Below are 17,251 nucleotides of genomic sequence, written 5' to 3'. Positions count from 1 at the left end.
TATTACTTTTTGCAAATCCCATCTTTTCATCACGATAATTAATTCTTTATTAATTCATAATAAAATAATTTGAATTACAATCTATAAATTAATTTAAATTAAAATGAATGATTATAAATTCCCGAATGTCTCTTCTTTGTCTCATATTATAATTTTTTTTAAAAATTGAAATTAGTCCAAAATAGGGCGCATTTAAAATTGTTGCAGTTAAGTCTATGTACGCCACTGAAAACATTCTTTTTCCCATTAAAAAGAGCCCAGTTTAAATACTGAACTACAAATTCTATATTCTTTGCTTGTATCTGCTGACAAAATATCCTTACACTCGCATACCTGCCAACTCTCCCGGATTTTGCGGGAGACTTTATTTTCATATTTAAAGTGGTAGTAAATATATACTATTTTTTCTTTTATAAATTTAATTTTTAAATGATTTTGATCACCACTATTCTTACAAAAATTAAGCACATATATTAATATGCGTTACTATCATGGTTGTCAACTTAATTTTTTTCAAATACAATGTATTTGTTTGCTTAAAATTGAAGTTTAAATTCCATTTTAATACCACTGGGAAAAATGATAATGGAAGGGGTTAAAAGTTGGCAGGTCTGCACTCGGATATCAGAAAGGGCTTTAAAATATTCTTAACAGGTTCTTCCACGAAGGTCTTCCTTTATTCTTAAAATTCAAAATCTTTATGATTCTTTTTTAAATATCACTTAACACATTATTCCACTAAATTTTACTTTTATTTTTACATTCAAAAAATCTAAAGAATATTTAAATTATCACTTAATATTCAGTTCCATTATTTACTACGCTCGGAAATCTGAAAGATTTTCGAAATATCACAAAATTCTTTCATATTTTTTTACAATCTGAAATACGAGTGTTCTTAAAATTGTCACTTAACATGTTCTTAAACCATTATTACACTTGAAAATTTTAAGGGATTTTTAAATATTACTTAAGATGTTTTTCCACTATTCTAAATTCTGAAGAGTTTTTAAATGTTTACATAACATGTACATTCTCTCTTGTTTCGTTACTCTTGCACTTGGAAATCTGAAAAGTTCTTTTTTTTAAAATATCACTTAACATGTTTTTCCACTTTTCTAATACTACAAAATTTGAAGAGTTTTTAAATGATCTCATACTACTGTTCCATTTTCCTTACACTCAGAAAACTGAAGCGATATCTAAAATGTCAGTATCTTTCACTATTCTTACGGCTAGAAATCTAAATTTCCAAATATATTGTACTATTTTCACCCTTAGAAATCTAAATGACATTTAAATGTTACTTAACATATTCACCCTCTATTCTTCCACTCAGAAATCTAAAGGGTTTTAAAATATCCTTTAACATGTTCCTCCACTTTGCACCAAATTCTTCCCTTATTTATTCCTTAGAAAATTCAAGTATTTCCAAAATATCACTTAACATGTTCTTCTACTCAATTCTTCCTTTAATTTTACATTCGGAAATCTTAAGTGTTTTTAAAAATCACTTTACATGTTCTTCTACTATCCCTACACACAGAAATCTGAACCATTTTTAAAATTTCGTTTAACATTTTCTTCCACTCGGAAAAGACTTTTTAAATATGTAATCGAAATGTTCTAGGAAGCTCTTCCTGTGTTAAAAAATATTTTCATATATTTTATTAGTTTTACAAAAAGAATAGCATTCCCGCAACAGCCTCGTATATTTTAATCGCGAAACACTGTAACAAAATTTGTTCCTTATTAAAGAAACACCTTGCAAATAAAAGACAGAAAGAAAGATAACTACTTCAGATGTTTCAATATTTACTGAGTGGGAGAAAGCTTTGTTTATGATTATAGCATGAATTTATTCGTATTTTTATTGCTAATATAATTTAATTACTAAAACTCGCCTTCATTAAGTAACTGCGTAGCGAATAGTACGACATTCATCGCAGCGTTCCTACAAAATTCAAACGTATTAACCAAATTTTACATTAAAATAACAAACGAAATTTTAAACTTTTATATTTTAATTAAATTTAAAAACTACAACATTCCCGTTAAAATGTTAGAAATAAATTAATATCACAGCACACTGCCACGAAAAGATATTAACTGATTTCTCGAAATTCAGAAGACAAATGATGGTAAATCTCGAAATTCAGAACACAAATGATGGTAAATCTCGAAATTCAGAAGTCAAATGATGGTAAATCTCGAAATTCAGAACACAAATGATGGTAAATCTCAAAATTCAGAAGACAAATAATGGTAAATCTCGAAATTCAGAAGACAAATGATGGTAAATTCAGAAGACAAATGATGGTAAATTCAGAAGACAAATGGTTTGGAAGACATGTGATATGGTAAATATGATGAAAGGCTTATTATGATCTTGCACATTAAAATGGAAGACATGATGTAAAGTTAAAAAATAAATAAATAAGAATATGATAACACCATTTCCCTCTTAAAAATTAAATATTATAATTAAAATCGCTAACATACCGTTGTAGTTAAAATATCTCGTTTTATCAATAGTTTCGAACTATCTTACTATACTATCGAACATGATTTACCAATCCAACGTAATGACTAGGTAACTATTTAGTGTATTAATTGGGGAGCAAATTTATGACTGACTTGGAATTTTAAGTAAGTTATGCAAACATTTCCTACAATACTCAATTGATTCGTATCTACTTTTCCTAATTAAGTTATTTTGTTTCTATCTTTTGTTTCTATCAATAAAAATATGCTTAGTCATTTGTTATTTTTACGTAGAATCATATCGATTTAATCTCAAAAGGACCATTCACAAGCTATTTTACGCTTGGAGTGAATGGAAAAGGTAGCGAGAGGGGGTAACAAAAAGTTGGACAACAGCAACTCACATTTTGATTAAAGTAAAATCTAAAATCAGCATTTTCATGTTATTTATTTTTATGTAATTTTCGGCCGTGCATATCTTCTCCAAGAAAGGATGAGTTGTAGCAGGAAAAAATTCCAGAATAATTATTATTTTATGAGAATTTTTTTGTATTTTAGTTTTAGAAATGTTCATACAATATAATGGGATTAATGAAATGAGATGGCCATTTCATTGAGAAAAACTAATATTGAGGTTTTTTTTTTAATTCAATTTTTTAAGGAGTAGTTTGCATTCATAAAGTGAAGATAAGATTTAAGTCGAAATAATTCTGAAGTTGATTATTTTTGAATGCTCCTTTGTATGAATATTTTTTTACATCTTTTATAATTAATTGTTATTTTTATTCGTAGTTAACCTTAATGTTTTTCACACACAATAAGTTAAATATTAAAAATAAAATTTGATACATGATCTATAACGTAACTTTGTTTCTGAATTGCTTGCAGATGCTAATGTATAGTGCGGCTTTCAGGAGAACTCCTCCAGACATCTGTCTCGCGTTGTGGCGGGTACCATGGTTACGAGGACAAGGGCGCCGGCAGCGGGGTGCACCTGCACCCCCTGGCTTTTTTTAAAACAATTAAAGAGACACAGAAAAACAATTTTGTTATAAAAATTTTTTATTAAAAATATTTTTATTCAAAAGCAAATAATTAAGTAATTGTTGATTTAATAGATAACAATTAAAAAATTGTTTAATCAAACAAGAATTGTAATCGTCTTGTTTGCTGTTCAAATCTGTTTATAACTTTTTCAATGAATTCTGAGTCATCGTTGATTCCTTCCTTATGCACACTGAGCGTGCACAAACTTGGCAGACATCTAAGCTATATTTTTAAATTTCATTTAATAAAATATAAATAATGTTATATTTCCTATTAGTTATTTAGTTTAACAAAGGCGTATAACACAAACTGACTTCTCACAACTGTAAAACTTCATCAACACAATCAATACCAAAGATAAGCGTGCACAAACACGCTAGTATACAAAACTACGGTTAGTAGCTATTTGTGTTTCAAAGTCAGTAGCTATGCCAAAGCCATCAATGCAGTTTCTCGTGGCTAAATTTGCAAGCACAAGAAAATCGTGCTTTTTTTTTTAAATATCTTGTTAACAATGAAGAAATGTATCTTGAAAAAAATTAACNTGTTTCAAAGTCAGTAGCTATGCCAGCGCCATCAATACAGTTTCTCGTGGCAAAATTTGCAATTACAAGAAATTCGTACCTTTTTAAAATATCTTGTTAACAATGAAGAAATGTATCTTGAAAAACATTAACAGATGAAAGTATATGTAACAACAAAACAAAATGTAATAACAGAATATTGAAAAAAAAAAGTTTTTTTTGGGGGGGGGGGGTAGTTTGTTAGAGGGTTGCACCCTCTTTTATATTATTCTGCCGGCGCCCTTGTACAAGGAAAAGTCACTTCGAATAAGAATGTGGGATGAATAGTTTTGTCTTGATCTTTGCATAGGTCAGCATGAGTAAACCAATCAACACCTTCATTCCTCCATTGCACCTCCATTAGAAATGTGCTTGTAACCAAAGCAGCAGACAGCCCTAGACATTTAATCTGGAGGAGTTCTCCTCAAAGCCCCACTATAATATAGCAAAACAAATGGCACGGGGGGTAGGGCATATGGCGAAGTGAGATAGCAGGACGTACGACAGGGGCGATATGGTATAAAGAGAAGTTAGATAGCATGACATGTGACTCGAGGTGTAGGGCTATATGGCAGACTCTGTGACAAGGGTGGTTGGGTATATGATGACCTTTGCCCCTAAAAGGAGAGGTGTCAAAATATTGAAGTGAATGTGACATTTATGGACAGCCTTTAATGTCAAAATTTATTTTTTGAACTGAAAACATATTAAAAAAAACTTACACTCAATTTTATTCTTATAAAAATATGAACCATACCAAACTCTTTTATATAGGAGGAGTTTAAAATCTCACACATGAAAATTTAATTCTTCCGGTCGATGGTAATGCATATTGTTTCAACTAAACTATGTCTTACTGAAATGGAAACGAAAACCATCTTGATTGTGAGCCGTAATTTTAAAAAATGCGAAACTTAATACGTAAATATGGAAAAGATTAACATGTTTTGAAAATATTATATATATACGTATAGCAACAAAATAATTTAATTTTTTATTCTAGCAAATGAACTCATCCTTAAAAATACTCTTTTTTTTAATATTTATTTATTGATATCGATTATTTTATTAACTAACTAGAATAATTGAGTATGAATTTGTTAAATCAGTAATATATTGATGGAAAAAGTTAACATATTTTGAAAATATTTAGCAATAAAATAATTTAATTTTTTTTATTCCAGCAAATGAAATACATCCTATATTTTGCAATGGTTGTGGTATTTTACTTTACTGTCTCGAATTTGTGAGTGTAATTTAACAGATTTTAATAAATTTATTATATTCAAAATTCGATCACGTGTTCTGAACTAAATATCAACGTTCCTTTTTCGAATAAGGAATAAATGAAACTATATTAAAAGTTCCATTGATTCTCACACATAAAAATTATTTCACTTAGGATATAGACAATCTTTTTCCTTACCTGTTAGTCAAATTGATTTTATGATGGATTGGACTTTTAAAACTTTGCATGCATGTTGATTTTATATAATAGGCAAATTGAACTTCCCTCATAGAAAATAAATTTGGCCCTCATTGGGCCAATATTCATAAATCTTCACTCAATAAGGGTGCAAAGGACCGTTATTTTTCCTATATTGGCCCTATATGGAATTTTCCTATTCACCCGATATTTTAAAGCCATTTTACTACCAATATCGGTCCTATATAAAATTGTTAGATTCACCCGATATTTTAAAGACATTTTACTACCAATATCGGTCCTATATAGAATTGTTAGATTTTCCAGATATTTTATATCCATTATTTAGCCAATATAGGCCATTTTAGGACAAATATTAAAAAATCCCATCATCATCATCATAGTTGACTAGACAGCCCAATGAGAGCCAATACCTTCCTCTGAAGATTTCTCCATGACGACTTCCGATTTATCTTTGATCTCCAATTTTTTTCATTAATTGCGAGAAAATCAGACTCCACTGAGTCAGCCCATTTCAACAGCGGCCTTCCCCACTTTCTTTTTCCAGTGGGTCTAAAAAGCAGTGTCTTTTTTATTGTGTTGTCGTCACTCATTCGAATCACGTGGGCGATCCAATTCATTCTATTCATTTTTAAGTATTTAATAATATCAGGTTGTTTATAAATCTCGTACAGTTCAAAGTTAAATCTCCTTCTCCAGTTATTGTTTTCATTTACACCACCAAGTATATCCCGCAAAATCTTTCTCTCAAATATTGCGATACAATTTTCCTCCAATTTTGTCATTGTCCAAGCTTCAAAAGCGTATGTCAAGACTAGCCGGACAAGAGTTTTGTAGATTAAGAACTTTGTTTTTCTAGAAAGAAACCTAGATGTAATAAATCTTCTCAGCCCATAAACAGCTACACATCCCAATATTATTCCCTTGGTGCATGTTCTTATAGGATTTGAGCTCAACTGGGACCAAGGTAAAATTGTTGCTAGGTTTATTCTCATACTCATATGTGGTGGTTATCTTAGCATCAGCCCCGCGAGCGGCTCTAACTAATTCATCCGAGTCGGAATAAATAATAAATCGCCGAAGCACAACTTACAGTTGGGGTTCAGTAACATTTACTGAGAGAAAATTAAAATGAAGTAGCGAGATTAAACAAACAAATTTAAGAGAGAGAGGTTTTTGTGGCAGACTGCCTTGCCTCCCCTGGAGGTATTACCCCCGAGCTTCTCTGGTGCACAGTAGCCTCAGAGAAATAGGAAAAATACATAATAAATGCGCAAAAATATACACAAGTATTTACAAAATTTACGGGACAAAACTCCATCGGATAGGAAAAAGGCGGTTGACGAGCTATATTTTATGTTGTCCTTGATGAGCTCAAAATCAAAGTTTTTAAAGTAGTTGCCCGTATGACAAGAGAGTGCATCTCTGAAGAAACTTGCACATAGTTCAGCTATGTGTTCACCTATTTTGTTGATTTTTAAATCTCTTCTTAGATCTTTCATTCTCATGGCTCTGGGAACTCCAGTGATGTATCTGAGAAATTTATTTTAAGTACTCTCCAGTTTCTTCTTTTGAGTAGCAGTGGTTGTGCTCCATGAAGGGGCTGCGTAGATGATGATTGGTCAAATGCATTGGAGGTATAGCGTTCGTTTTGTTTTGAGTTATAGTTTAATATCGGTTTCAGAGCTCGATAGGCTCCTTGCGCTTTGTTAAGAATATTATCAATATGGGTGTTTACGATTTCCTTAACAACAGACATGTCTGTTATTATTTTAATGATCAATTTGTTATTTTACCAACTAATATTGGTGTTACACAGGGATCATCACTGGGACCAATTTTATGGCTAATTTTAATTGATTCTCTTTTAACCAGCTTTGATTTTAACGATTGCAAACTACTGGCCTTTGTTGATGACGTCTTCCTTTTAATGAAGCACACCATTCTTTATCGTCTCGATAAGCTGGGGACCGAAATTATTCAAAATACGGTTAATTGGGCCGGGAGCCACAAATTAAAATTCTCACCCGACAAGACAAAACTTATAACCTTCCCCAAAGACGCGAAATGTATTAAGAGAACACCTCGCTTAAAAATGGAGGGGACCAGGACGGCCTATGTAAGATGCAACAAAACATTGAAATACCTTGGTGTGGTGCTCGATCCTCGGCTGAGCTGGATCCCTTACCTGGAGTATCTAAGAACAGATATCATCGCGTTCTATGACAGACTAAAACAGTTCAGTAGAGCCACATCGGGACTTAATCCGAATATCTTGAAATTGATATACCTGCAGGCTATTCAAAAGAAAATCATTTATGGTGCCTCCGTGTGGTATAAAAATAAAGTTAAAATAAACCAGAAGCTCCTAACTATCCAAAGAACTCCACTGCTCAACATTACTAAATGCTACTCTACAACTAGCACGGAGGCACTACAAATACTTGAAGGAGTCACACCTATTGATTTAAAAATTAGAGCAACTATTTCAATTAAACGACATACCTGGTCACCAGAGGAATTTAACGACAACGACAATCAAACAGATGAACTTAAAAATTATATCCCTTACTCAGTCCCTGCGTATGACCCTACGAAGTTAAAGATCGTTAGTAGGGGTTTCGGTTCACCGAGGGGCGTTGGCTACGAGTTCTACACCGATGGTAGTAGGAAACAGGTGACCAACGAAAGCACAGGCGCTAATGAAGATCGGGTGGGTTGTGGTTTCTTGGTGAAACTGGATAACCATACTATTTACGAACAGACCGCACGCTTAAATAATGAGTGTAGTATCTACTCCGCCGAACTTACGGCAATCAAATTGGCTACCCTTTGGGCAAACAATAACATTATTGAACAATACACCATCTTTTCTGACTCAAAGTCCTCGTTGCAGGCCCTTGAAAACCCAACCCCAACAGACCCCCTTGTAGAAGTTAAGGCAATTGTCCAAAACGAACAATGCTTATTCAATTGGATTAAAGCCCACTCGGGGGAGCCTGGCAACGAGGAAGCAGATACTTTAGCCAAAAAGGGCACCGTATTGGGCGGGGTGGACTTTCACTACACCATAACAAAACCCCAGGTCAAACATAGACAGAGGCAGGTCAGTAGGATTTTATGGCAGGACAGGTGGCGCAGCTCTGCAAACGGGAGACACATACACTATTTGATACCTACAGTTAACGAACGTTTTTTATCCAGCGATTTAACTTCCTATTTGGAGATCACCAAGCTAGGATGTTTCAAAAATCCTCCACGTGTAAATATTGCGGTCACTATCAGACTATTAAACATCTGATGCTTGACTGTCAAAAATTTGCAACCATTAGAGGAAATAGTTTTGACAGAAGAGGCGACATAAGATCTTGGTACAGGACTAATAAACAGAGGCAAATTATTAAAGACATCATTAAACGCACCCTGGAGGACGCACTCGCCGCTGACGACATTTTGGATCCGCTCTACACGAACTTAACTCAATCCAGGTTGTTGGGCTGCCCGCCTGTACGCTTCCCGTTATTTTGACAATGTTTTGCTGTTTTATCTATCTTATTCGCTTTTTAATTCTGTTTTAATCTATTTATTCACTACATTGTGCTTTTTAATTGGCTTATTTACATTGCCTTTCCTTGCTTTGCAAATTTTAGCGTCGCCTTTTAATTGTATTTGATAATTGTTTGTTTTACCACTTTACATCTTTACCTCCTTTTGTTTTACATTTGAGATTTTCTTGGCTCCTTACGCCTTGTTCTTCTGTCTTACCTGTTGTCAATTTGTCATCAACTGCATTGGTTCTTTGACCTATATTAACTTAGGACCTCCGTTTACCTGCGACCTTTTAATGTCTTCTTATGTTCACTTCAGGTACACGTTTTTTTAATGATCACTTTATGTTTTACTGTTCTTGAATACATCAACAGTTTATACTTTGTGTCATTTATTAACCTATCACAATGTTAATGATCGCTTTGGCTTAGCGATCCAACTTACAATGTATTATTACTCGTTTTAATCCTATGTACTACCTGCACATGATGCATTGTATGTCAAACTGTACTTTCCTGCGATGTGTTGAAAAATTTTTCATTTGTGTCTTTGGCTCACTATAAGGGAGGTCCCGTCGGCTTTGGCAATATAAGGCGGGACTATCAGAGCATTTTAATTGTTTTACTGCTGTTGCCATCAGACTCTGTAATGTCTTCGTATTTTTGCACATTTTGTATTTTATGTTCGTTTCTGTTTTTCTTGATTTCAATAAACATTTACCCGTATGCCCTAAATTGGGGCAGGTTGGGGTAAATATTTCATATTATCAATATGGGAATTCCAGTTTAAAGTACTAGTAAGAGTGACACCTAGGTAGGTGGCCTTTCGAACTAGCGGTATTGTATCATTGAAAAAAGTAATGTTTGGATAAATAACTTTCCTTTTACTTGATTTTCTAATAATTAGTAGTGAAGATTTGGCGGTGTTGATGACTACCTTCCATTTTGTGCACCAGTCTTTGATATGAGGTATGATATTACTGAGATTTGTAACTGACTTCTTAGGATTTATGGATCTGCTCATAAGGGCAGTATCATCAGCGTAGAAGGCTGAGGTGATGTTTCTCATATTATTAAAATTTGGAAAGTCCGCCAAATAAGTTAGGTAAAGCACAGGGCCAAGGATTGATCCTTGCGGAACTCCTTCTCTAATGCATCTAGTGGAAGAAACGGCTGTATTGATCTTAATATGAAAAGTTCTGTTTATCAGATAATTATTAATCAGTAGTACTAGATCTTTGGGGATATTGAAATTTATGAGCTTGTATATGGATGGTTGTTTTCAATAGAAATGTAAGCAATAACAATCTCGAACTCGGCACCTACTCTAGTTCCGGTTAAAAAGTTTGCAGCTGCTTACTACATGTTATTCTGATAGGCGATGTTTTCAAACGGATAATTTTGTTTTCAATAAAAGAAATAAATTAGATAATTTCTGAGCTCAAATCTGCCATATTTCATAAGATGTTAATGTTAATATGTAATTCTGGTGAGTTTGAAGAGAAAATTTGTTTCAGTTTTTTAGAGATATATTGATAAAAAAGGTGACATGGTTGCTAGATTTTAAATAACTCGCTTTTTTGGCTGTCTTGATATATCCTCTTTCCATAAGTTTATTACTGTTTGTTCTTGTTGCAAGCTGTGCACCATCTTACGTTAGTGTTAACTCTTTTAGCATTGTAAACACCAGTATTGTTAGCATTGTAAACACAAGTAATAAGTAATCAAATACATTGTTTGTAAGAATCTCAAAACACAATGATGCCAAATGGCTTTAAAATACAACGGAAACAATAACCCGGAAATTTAGGTGGTACCGAGCTTGCAGCGTTCCCTAGTGTAGAAAACACCATCCATAAGGCCCTGATGTCAGACTCGGTTAAAGGCTTTGGCCACATCCACCATCAGGTGCGCTGTTGTTTCTTTTTTGAAGAATCCTTGTGTTTCGTGCTTCCGATAAATCTACCCGATCTATCCAGCGATGAAATAACTTAAATTTACAAGGAATATCTGCGTACACATATTTACAAAAGCAACCATTTTATTTTCATAGAACACATCTGGCACAACATTCTTTCTGTTGCCACTCACACTTTTCATATATACACAGGCTAAAAAATCGTTTTAGTTAATATTTACACTTTAAATGAATGACGTCATCTCATGAGAGTGACGTAACACTCCCACCTTTTGATTATGTGTATTTCAATAATCAAAATAATAAAAAATCTAATATAAATTTAAAATTATGTGTCCAAATATCTTGATGGTATCTTAACAGTTCGGCCACTTCTTGTGGTAACGATGTTTCGTAAGGTACTTGAGAAATTATTATGCTTGTCACCTTTATTTGAAGTTGCGCTTTCGATTGGAGTTGAACCTTCATTTGGTGTCGAACGTATTTCCAGCGGATAAATCCGCTGCACTGGCCTCAAAAACTCGGTATGTGCTGTTTTAAGTCGAGCCACGCGTATCCTTTTATCTTTACCAGGATAGACGGCAATAACTTTAGCCATCGGCCAGTGTAATCTTTTCTTTAAGTCATCTTCGATTAACACAATCTCGCCAACCTTTAGATCATAATAGTTATTCTTCTTGCGCGGTTGAAGGAGTGTCGCTAGGTATTCGCGGCGAAATCTTTTTCTCAACTGTTCTCTTAACGTCTGTTGATANAGCTGCAGCAGAAAATGTGACAGCGCACAATTTTCTTGCTTCTTTTTTGAAACAAAAAACTACTTTAGCTCCAAATGCAAAAGGCATTTGAAAATGGTGCAACGCAAGTGACCACTTTCAGCCTTAATGCGGAGCTGTAAATGTGACATAATTTTCTAATGTAAGTCAACTGGGATTGCTTTGCCAAATTTTAAATTTCAACTAAAACATGCATGCATTCTATTAGTTGGAGAAAGAAAAATAATTTTCATGCTTAGAGTTTGTAGTGATAAAGTATTTTTTTTCTTTCGCTTTTCTGTGAAAATTCGAAAACCTGCTGGGCAAAGTTACTCAGACAGCTGGGGTAACTTTGCCCACCTGATGTTTTCTATAGCATATACAAAATTTGCACAGTAAATTAATTTAAAAAAAAAAAAAGAAAATTTATACGTTGGTATGTTTTATGACTAACAGCAAGAGTATAATTTAAGAAAAATTAGTCACTGGTCCAAAAGACCCGCAATTTAAAAATTAAGAGTCACATTTCTTCTGCTGAATTTAGGGAGCCTCATTTGAATTTTTTTATGGTTAAGGAATGAAGGTTAATGAAGTGAATTTAACTGAAAAATTGCAATACAGAGAATGCGTTATGTTCACTACATTGGTGATGCTATTTTGTGACTAAAACATGAATTTTAAAAAAAAGCATATAATACCTTCACATTTGCTGCTGGGCATCCTCCAAAAAGTGAAATTTCATCACATTTTTTTTTCCTTCATCCTAACTAGTTCATTATTCTAATTGATTTGTTAATAAATAAATTTGATAAATGTGTTAGCGACTGAGAAAGATTGAGATGAAATAGTAAAAAAAAAATAATTGGTCCAGCCATACGCCTCATCAATAAAAACTCTTTTTTTTTTCCCAAGGGGTTAGTTTCTTTTACTCATTTACTGCAACTGCTATACAATTCTGAAAAGGGAGATTTTTGTATGCCAGTCAACAGCAATTTAACAATATTTTTTTTTTTCTTTTTGAAAAATTAAAAAAAATTTTTGACAGAAAATTTGAATTATGTGTTTCAAATAATATTAGCTTTCTTCCATTGCATTGACCTAACCTTTAACATTACCTCCATTAACCTTTTAAAGGCATTTTTTAATAAATCTTATATAAATAAAAGTTCAAAAAACAAATGTGGTAAACTAATATTTTTCTAAAATAAAAACAATATGACATTATTATTCATACAATTAAAATAATTATTACAAATAATTACTTATTTACAATCTAAAACTTATTTAAATTTAATGAATAAAATATATTAACTATTATTTTATATATATTGCCAAAAATCCTTCATAAAATTTAAAAAAATCATAGCTTCTAATAAATATACTATTTTTAAATAAAATAATTCCAATTTGTGATGAATGTATATAAATACATTATAATTGTTGTTGAATCATTATTGTTAAAGGAAATTTTCCTTAGTGTAAATTTAAAATATAATAATGAAGGAATCATAAGACTGAAACAATAAAAAAATATAAACAAATACTTCCATGTTAATAGATGGTATAACAGGGGAATGAAAAACTAGTTAGTATAAAAAAAATATAAAGCAGTTTTGTATTGTAATGTCAATAATAAAAAAAAAAACTATCTCAACCTATCCTTTATAATAATTTAATCTTCAACTTTGATTCTTCCAATTATGGTCCTATAAATCACTTTTTATATTTTAATAGTTTTTTTTATCTTACATTTCTATGTTTTTAGTAGATTATTAAACAAATTTTTTGACTGTAAATTAAAGGAATATCAGTAGTTTAAAAATAAGAGAAAGAAATTTGAAGGAATTATCTATAAACTTTACCGCAACTTAGTTCAGCATCAATGATCTCATTTAGTATCATTTCTTCTATTTTAGTTCGAAAATTTTTCATGTTATTTTAGGGAGTTTTGGGATTTCTTCATTTATTATTATTCTCACAAAATTTTTAAAATCATCTAGCTTGTCTTTCTTTTAACTGAAAAACATAGCAAATAAGTTCAGTAGTAAATTAGTTTTTAAATTTTGATTTCTAATATGAAAGAAGAGCTTCAACGAAGTACTTGAACAGTGCTTAAAAAACGAAAAGTTTCAAGGCATTGTCCTCTTATGTTTGTTTTTTTCTTCTTATTGGCTTAAGAAAGATTGAATCATTTGTCAATCATGAGTATTGAATACGTCATCATTCTTCGTTACGTTATCATCCATATGTTATCATCATTCCTTCTGAAAATGTGAGCTGCCCAGTTTATTCGATTTATTTTAATGAATTTCACAATATCTGGCTCTCTGTAGATTTTATACAGTTCAGTATTATATCGTCTTCTCCAGGATTTATTTTTATCCCACCAAGGATGGCCCTCAAAACTTTTCTCTCAAAAATGGCAATTTTATTTTCACCAGCTTGAGTTAGGTTCCAGGTCTCAGAGCCATAGGTAAGTATTGGCCTAATTAATGTTTTATAGAGTAAAAGTTTTGTATTTTTTGATAAAAGAGATGATTTGAAAAAGCGTTTTAAACCATAAAAAGCCTTATTTGAACAAATTAGACGACTCCGAATCTCATTGTCTATGTTATTGTCAGCAGTAACAATTGAACCAAGGTAAGTAAAATTCTGAACAGTCTGTAACCTGTGGGAACCAATCTCCAGATAGGATTCACTAGAATTTAATTTAGCAAGTACAGGCATGTATTTGGTCTTATCGGTATTGATGATTAGTCCCATATCCCTAGCAGCAAGCTCCAAAGAAAGGAAAGCTTCTTTTAATGCAGGAACAGTTCATGCAATGATGTCTAAATCATCCGCATACACCAGGGATGGGCAAACTTTTTTTGGTCAAGGGCCAAAAATCGAGAAAAAAAAGCTTGGTGGGCCGAGTAAAACCTTCTAAAATAAAAATTCTCACTTCTAAAATAAAATTAAACGCATGGCACTCTACATCAACTCTGCATCTTTTAGTTGCCATTTTGGGGTAAAAAAAGTTACCAATAACTCAAAAAAGCAATAGCCATTTTATGCATTAAATAATTTCACCATTATTTACAATGACATTGTTTGTGTGCAATCTTTCCATACGCAGTAAGTGATGTTAGAACTCGAGCCGGTAGAAAAATCCTCTCGTTGGAGCTTAAAATGTGCTGTCTGCAACATGTGAAGTACAATTCGCCTATATTTGATTCCATGTGTCTGCTCCTCGAAAAAGACAAATGCTCGTTGGAGCCAATTGACGGCTATTCTACAATGAACTTCTGCTTTCAACATTTTACCAATTGAAGCTGTCTGTGTGAAGCTAACTATTTCCATCAATTTATGTTTTGTAGAACAAAAATGGAGAAAGTAAAAAGGTCATCAGTACTTTGATAAAAAAGAAAGAACAAAAATAGCTCTAAACAAAGTAGACAAGAAAATGGATATATAATGTATATTGCTTATATTCGCCACGGATTGGCAAGTTAAATTCTGTCCGCGGGCCGGATGAAACCTTCCGGTGGGCCACAGTTGGCCCACCCCTGGCATACACCAATATTTGAATAGATTTTGAAAATATGTTGCCTCTGATATTGATTTCAGCATCTCTTATAACTTTCTCTAGAGCAACATTAAAAAGGAGACAGGATAAGGAGTCTCCCTGTCTGACTCCACTATTTACTTTAATTTCTTCCGATAAAGATCCCAAAAGTTTGACTCTGCATACGGTGTTTGACATGCTTGCTTCTACAAGTCTAATTAGTTTTGGTGGTACTTGAAACTCAACCAGATTTTCCTATTTAAAATATTCATTTATTTCGTTCAGTTATCTCCATTGAAAAGCGAAATTCGTAGCTGCTGCGATCGTTTAATGAACAAAATCAATTATTGGACGAACTCTTAATTAGTTAAATTTATATAATTTAGCAGATTTGATTGCAAACTTTATTAAATAATGGCGTCGACAAGTATATGATTAGGAATCAATAATAACGTATATTTATATGTTGTATTATATTTATTTTAAACAATATTATCATTAAATATATATAAATATATAAAAATACAAACCTTGTATTAGAAAAACAAGTCCCATGCATCCAGCGTATTCTAGAAAATGAAATTCCAATTTCCATAAAATTCTAAAATCCAAAGCAGAGCAGACGAAAGTAGGATAGATGATGAATGAACCAGATGAACGTGAAATTTCTAACTGTGACGTCATATAGCATTTGAAACTCCTTACGCTGATTTCGCGAATCAGCAATTTTATTGCCGCTTTACCATCACCCATTTGGGTGAGGCACTAGGACAGGACAAAAAGGGGGAGGGAAAAGCAAAGTTTTTTATGGGATTGAAAAAGGAAAATTGAGGAATGCAATTAATAAAAAGTGAGATAAGTGACAAGGGCTTAAAAATAGTAAATAAAAGTTACTATTTTTTAAGATAGTGACTTTTAGTGAGAAAAGTGACTCGCGCCGAGCCCTGATTACATTTAAGTCAAGAATTGAGAGCTTGCTGCAATAAGAATCTAGCTGAAACTTCATGATTCAAAGTTAGTTTTAGCAATCTTTCATTTGAGCAAATTTTTTATAGAGCAAAATGAGTTGCAACTCATATGTATTACAAGAAAAAATTTCTAAACATAAATTTGTTCACAGAATATATGTAATCTTACATAAGCATAATAAGTATAACCAGGTCTTTTCATTCTTTGCGCAACTTTACAGTTTTCCCTTTTTCTATTTTTCACATTACATATCAATACAATTTTTTACTACTCGTACCAATTCATTCTGTCACTGCTAATAGAAACAAAATAGATTCATCATTAAAACTTCTAGTGAAACTTGAAGGTCAATAGTGTGGTTCTGTATTGTAATAAAAGTTACAAATGAGAAAAGGGCATACCCTCATCATGCATTTTTTAGAGTTAAGTAAGCTAAATTCAAGAGTTTTATAGAAATGAAAATTCTAGTTAGATGCTAGAAAAATTGTTGGAATCAGTAGCAAAAACAATACAAGCACAGGAAACAAAGCCATTTGAAAAGTAATTTACTTTATTTTCCTGGATAGTTTAACTTTTACTCGAGGGAATTAGAAAATGGAGAAAGCCTCACACATTCACATATTTGTTTTAAATTTTTTTAGCACAAAAAATCCAAAGAAGCTCAAATATTAAATTCCATTTTTCATATTTTTTAAATTTTTGTCTCTTAAATGTAGGGTAAACTAACCAGTGAAGGAACACTTAAGCTTCGCTTGCCTTTTAAAAAATCATATTAATTTCAAAATTCGTAATTTTAGTTAAATGGCAGTATCAACATATTTGTTACTAATTGCAAATTATGTAAAAAAATTGTAGAGAACTTACATAATATTGTTTTAAAGCTTTGGAGGTTCAAATAACAAGTAGTAAGAAGACCAAGTGAAGGAACAGCTCTTACCAGTGAAGGAACACAAAATTTTCCAGTAAATGAACACTT

At 32.2% G+C, this 17,251-nt stretch overlaps 2 long non-coding RNA genes across 2 annotated transcripts in view; one reads left to right on the top strand and one right to left on the bottom strand.

The window, feature by feature from the left end:
• The first annotated feature begins 333 nt into the window (after window positions 1-333).
• LOC139425891 (uncharacterized) overlaps window positions 334-17,251 on the top strand; it is a 100,460-nt gene continuing 83,542 nt past the window's right edge. The window contains exon 1 of the long non-coding RNA XR_011636975.1: window positions 334-609. This is a non-coding gene — a long non-coding RNA (uncharacterized lncRNA). The remainder of the gene's footprint in view (window positions 610-17,251) is intronic.
• LOC122272136 (uncharacterized) overlaps window positions 15,330-17,251 on the bottom strand; it is a 10,405-nt gene continuing 8,483 nt past the window's right edge. The window contains exon 4 of the long non-coding RNA XR_011636972.1: window positions 15,330-15,875. This is a non-coding gene — a long non-coding RNA (uncharacterized lncRNA). The remainder of the gene's footprint in view (window positions 15,876-17,251) is intronic.

This window comes from Parasteatoda tepidariorum, chromosome 6 (assembly GCF_043381705.1).
Source record: "Parasteatoda tepidariorum isolate YZ-2023 chromosome 6, CAS_Ptep_4.0, whole genome shotgun sequence".
Lineage (NCBI taxonomy): Eukaryota > Metazoa > Arthropoda > Arachnida > Araneae > Theridiidae > Parasteatoda > Parasteatoda tepidariorum.
Note: the sequence above shows the minus strand (reverse complement) of the source record. Positions and strands in the feature narration are given on the sequence as shown.